This window comes from Sycon ciliatum, chromosome 2 (assembly GCF_964019385.1).
Source record: "Sycon ciliatum chromosome 2, ocSycCili1.1, whole genome shotgun sequence".
Lineage (NCBI taxonomy): Eukaryota > Metazoa > Porifera > Calcarea > Leucosolenida > Sycettidae > Sycon > Sycon ciliatum.
The window spans coordinates 48,254,859-48,260,910 of NC_088644.1; positions in this window are offsets into that span (position 1 = coordinate 48,254,859).

Here is a 6,052-nt window from a genome sequence, read left to right on the forward strand (position 1 = left end):
TGTATGCATGCATAGTCTATATCATGCTATCATACATGTACATGTACTTCAACATACATGTACCTCTAAGTACAATGCTACACACGTCATTAGTTCTGTGAACAGCCGTACAGCAATAAGTCAAGGTGTAAATAATACACAGATCCACACACTCCAGTAGACCTGGCATCTTTCTCACCCCAGCTCTTGAGTTACAAAAATTAAGCGAAACACGGCGCAAAACTATTGATTGGCAATTACAACTATTCATGAGAAATGTATGTAGTACTGTATGTTTTCATATAGTTATTATTACATAAAAGTAGAAATTTTCGGTGTGCAATATTTTCGGAGTTCGCCAAAATCGGAGGTTCGGTGGAGGGAATTTTTCGCTAAAACGCGTTTTCCAGGTAAGTGTACTAGTACGACATGTATACAGAATCGGTTCTACCGAAAATTACGGTGCGTTTTATTTTCGGTCAAATTTGTCGGCACCGAAGTTACCGCAAAATAAAACACATCACCGAAAAAATCTGCTTTAACAGTACACAGTAAAGGTGGTGTAGTGGTTATGAACAGTGTTTAGTCGTCACGTGTCCTGATAAGACTAGTGGTTATGAACAGTGTTTAGTCATAACGTGTCCTGATAAGACTAGTGGTTATGAACAGTGTTTAGTCATCACGTGACCTGATAAGACTAGTGGTTATGAACAGTGTTTAGTCATCACGTGACCTGATAAGACTAGTGATTATGAACAGTGTTTAGTCGTAACGTGTCCTGATAAGACTAGTGGTTATGAACAGTGTTTAGTCATAACGTGTCCTGATAAGACTAGTGGTTATGAACAGTGTTTAGTCGTAACGTGTCCTGATAAGACTAGTGGTTATGAACAGTGTTTAGTCGTAACGTGTCCTGATAAGACTAGTGGTTATGAACAGTGTTTAGTCGTAACGTGTCCTGATAAGACTAGTGGTTATGAACAGTGTTTAGTCATAACGTGTCCTGATAAGACTAGTGGTTATGAACAGTGTTTAGTCGTAACGTGTCCTGATAAGACTAGTGGTTATGAACAGTGTTTAGTCATAACGTGTCCTGATAAGACTAGTGGTTATGAACAGTGTTTAGTCGTAACGTGTCCTGATAAGACTAGTGGTTATGAACAGTGTTTAGTCGTAACGTGTCCTGATAAGACCAGTGGTTATGAACAGTGTTTAGTTGTAACGTGTCCTGATAAGACTAGTGGTTATGAACAGTGTTTAGTCGTAACGTGTCCTGATAAGACTAGTGGTTATGAACAGTATTTAGTCGTAATGTGTCCTGATAAGACTAGTGGTTATGAACAGTGTTTAGTCATAACGTGTCCTGATAAGACTAGTGGTTATGAACAGTGTTTAGTCGTAACGTGTCCTGATAAGACTAGTGGTTATGAACAGTGTTTAGTCGTAACGTGTCCTGATAAGACTAGTGGTTATGAACAGTGTTTAGTCATAACGTGTCCTGATAAGACTAGTGGTTACGAACAGTGTTTAGTCGTAACGTGTCCTGATAAGACTAGTGGTTATGAACAGTGTTTAGTCATAACGTGTCCTGATAAGACTAGTGGTTATGAACAGTGTTTAGTCGTAAGGTGTCCTGATAAGACTAGTGGTTATGAACAGTGTTTAGTCATAACGTGTCCTGATAAGACTAGTGGTTATGAACAGTGTTTAGTCGTAACGTGTCCTGATAAGACTAGTGGTAATGAACAGTGTTTAGTCGTAACGTGTCCTGATAAGACCAGTGGTTATGAACAGTGTTTAGTCGTAACGTGTCCTGATAAGACTAGTGGTTATGAACAGTGTTTAGTCATAACGTGTCCTGATAAGACTAGTGGTTATGAACAGTGTTTAGTTGTAACGTGTCCTGATAAGACTAGTGGTTATGAACAGTATTTAGTCGTAATGTGTCCTGATAAGACTAGTGGTTATGAACAGTGTTTAGTCATAACGTGTCCTGATAAGACTAGTGGTTATGAACAGTGTTTGGTCGTAACGTGTCCTGATAAGACTAGTGGTTATGAACAGTGTTTAGTCGTAACGTGTCCTGATAAGACTAGTGGTTATGAACAATGTTTAGTCATAACGTGTCCTGATAAGACTAGTGGTTATGAACAGTGTTTAGTCGTAACGTGTCCTGATAAGACTAGTGGTTATGAACAGTGTTTAGTCGTAACATGTCCTGATAAGACTAGTGGTTATGAACAGTGTTTAGTCGTAACGTGTCCTGATAAGACTAGTGGTTATGAACAGTGTTTAGTCGTAACGTGTCCTGATAAGACTAGTGGTTATGAACAGTGTTTAGTCGTAACGTGTCCTGATAAGACTAGTGTTTATGAACAGTGTTTAGTCATAACGTGTCCTGATAACACTAGTGGTTATGAACAGTGTTTAGTCGTAACGTGTCCTGATAAGACTAGTGGTTATGAATAGTGTTTAGTCATAACGTGACCTGATAAGACTAGTGGTTATGAACAGTGTTTAGTCATCACGTGTCCTGATAAGACTAGTGGTTATGAACCGTGTTTACTCGTAACGTGTCCTGATAAGACTAGTGGTTATGAACAGTGTTTAGTCGTAACGTGTCCTGATAAGACTAGTGGTTATGAACAGTGTTTAGTCGTAACGTGTCCTGATAAGACTAGCGGTTATGTACAGTGTTTAGTCGTAACGTGTCCTGATAAGACTAGTGGTTATGAACAGTGTTTAGTCGTAACGTGTCCTGATAAGACTAGTGGTTATGAACAGTGTTTAGTCGTAACGTGTCCTGATAAGACTAGTGGTTATGAACAGTGTTTAGTCGTCACGTGTCCTGATAAGACTAGTGGTTATGAACAGTGTTTAGTCGTAACGTGTCCTGATAAGACTAGTGGTTATGAACAGTGTTTAGTTGTAACGTGTCCTGATAAGACTAGTGGTTATGAACAGTGTTTAGTCGTAACGTGTCCTGATAAGACTAGTGGTTATGAACAATGTTTAGTCGTAACGTGTCCTGATAAGACTAGTGGTTATGAACAGTGTTTAGTCGCAACGTGTCCTGATAAGACTAGTGGTTATGAACAGTGTTTAGTCGTAACGTGTCCTGATATGACTAGTGGTTATGAACAGTGTTTAGTCGTAACGTGTCCTTATAAGACTAGTGGTTATGAACAGTGTTTAGTCGTAACGTGTCCTGATAAGACTAGTGGTTATGAACAGTGTTTAGTCATAACGTGTCCTGATAAGACTAGTGGTTATGAACAGTGTTTAGTCGTAACGTGTCCTGATAAGACTAGTGGTTATGAACAGTGTTTAGTCATAACGTGTCCTGATAAGACTAGTGGTTATGAACAGTGTTTAATCGTAACGTGTCCTGATAAGACTAGTGGTTATGAACAGTGTTTAGTCGTAACGTGTCCTGATAAGACCAGTGGTTATGAACAGTGTTTAGTTGTAACGTGTCCTGATAAGACTAGTGGTTATGAACAGTATTTAGTCGTAATGTGTCCTGATAAGACTAGTGGTTATGAACAGTGTTTAGTCATAACGTGTCCCGATAAGACTAGTGGTTATGAACAGTGTTTAGTCGTAACGTGTCCTGATAAGACTATTGGTTATGAACAGTGTTTAGTCGTAACGTGTCCTGATAAGACTAGTGGTTATGAACAGTGTTCAGTCGTAACGTGTCCTGATAAGACTAGTGGTTATGAACAGTGTTTAGTCATAACGTGTCCTGATAAGACTAGTGGGTATGAACAGTGTTTAGTCGTAACGTGTCCTGATAAGACTTGTGGTTATGAACAGTGTTTAATCATAACGTGTCCTGATAAGACTAGTGGTTATGAACAGTGTTTAGTCGTAACGTGTCCTGATAAGACTAGTGGTTATGAACAGTGTTTAGTCGTAACGTGTCCTGATAAGACTAGTGGTTATGAACAGTGTTTAGTCGTAACGTGTCCTGATAAGACTAGTGGTTATGAACAGTGTTTAGTCGTAACGTGTCCTGATAAGACTAGTGGTTATGAACAGTGTTTAGTCGTAACGTGTCCTGATAAGACTAGTGGTTATGAAAAGTGTTAAGTCGTAACGTGTCCTGATAAGACTAGTGGTTATGAACAGTGTTTAGTCGTAACGTGTCCTGATAAGACTAGTGGTTATGAACAGTGTTTAGTCGTAACGTGTCCTGATAAGACTAGTGGTTATGAACAGTGTTTAGTCGTAACGTGTCCTGATAAGACTAGTGGTTATGAACAGTGTTTAGTCGTAACGTGTCCTGATAAGACTAGTGGTTATGAACAGTGTTTAGTCATAACGTGTCCTGATAAGACTAGTGGTTACGAACAGTGTTTAGTCGTAACGTGTCCTGATAAGACTAGTGGTTATGAACAGTGTTTAGTCATAACGTGTCCTGATAAGACTAGTGGTTATGAACAGTGTTTAGTCGTAAGGTGTCCTGATAAGACTAGTGGTTATGAACAGTGTTTAGTCATAACGTGTCCTGATAAGACTAGTGGTTATGAACAGTGTTTAGTCGTAACGTGTCCTGATAAGACTAGTGGTAATGAACAGTGTTTAGTCGTAACGTGTCCTGATAAGACCAGTGGTTATGAACAGTGTTTAGTCGTAACGTGTCCTGATAAGACTAGTGGTTATGAACAGTGTTTAGTCATAACGTGTCCTGATAAGACTAGTGGTTATGAACAGTGTTTAGTTGTAACGTGTCCTGATAAGACTAGTGGTTATGAACAGTATTTAGTCGTAATGTGTCCTGATAAGACTAGTGGTTATGAACAGTGTTTAGTCATAACGTGTCCTGATAAGACTAGTGGTTATGAACAGTGTTTGGTCGTAACGTGTCCTGATAAGACTAGTGGTTATGAACAGTGTTTAGTCGTAACGTGTCCTGATAAGACTAGTGGTTATGAACAATGTTTAGTCATAACGTGTCCTGATAAGACTAGTGGTTATGAACAGTGTTTAGTCGTAACGTGTCCTGATAAGACTAGTGGTTATGAACAGTGTTTAGTCGTAACATGTCCTGATAAGACTAGTGGTTATGAACAGTGTTTAGTCGTAACGTGTCCTGATAAGACTAGTGGTTATGAACAGTGTTTAGTCGTAACGTGTCCTGATAAGACTAGTGGTTATGAACAGTGTTTAGTCGTAACGTGTCCTGATAAGACTAGTGTTTATGAACAGTGTTTAGTCATAACGTGTCCTGATAACACTAGTGGTTATGAACAGTGTTTAGTCGTAACGTGTCCTGATAAGACTAGTGGTTATGAATAGTGTTTAGTCATAACGTGACCTGATAAGACTAGTGGTTATGAACAGTGTTTAGTCATCACGTGTCCTGATAAGACTAGTGGTTATGAACCGTGTTTACTCGTAACGTGTCCTGATAAGACTAGTGGTTATGAACAGTGTTTAGTCGTAACGTGTCCTGATAAGACTAGTGGTTATGAACAGTGTTTAGTCGTAACGTGTCCTGATAAGACTAGCGGTTATGTACAGTGTTTAGTCGTAACGTGTCCTGATAAGACTAGTGGTTATGAACAGTGTTTAGTCGTAACGTGTCCTGATAAGACTAGTGGTTATGAACAGTGTTTAGTCGTAACGTGTCCTGATAAGACTAGTGGTTATGAACAGTGTTTAGTCGTCACGTGTCCTGATAAGACTAGTGGTTATGAACAGTGTTTAGTCGTAACGTGTCCTGATAAGACTAGTGGTTATGAACAGTGTTTAGTTGTAACGTGTCCTGATAAGACTAGTGGTTATGAACAGTGTTTAGTCGTAACGTGTCCTGATAAGACTAGTGGTTATGAACAATGTTTAGTCGTAACGTGTCCTGATAAGACTAGTGGTTATGAACAGTGTTTAGTCGCAACGTGTCCTGATAAGACTAGTGGTTATGAACAGTGTTTAGTCGTAACGTGTCCTGATATGACTAGTGGTTATGAACAGTGTTTAGTCGTAACGTGTCCTTATAAGACTAGTGGTTATGAACAGTGTTTAGTCGTAACGTGTCCTGATAAGACTAGTGGTTATGAACAGTGTT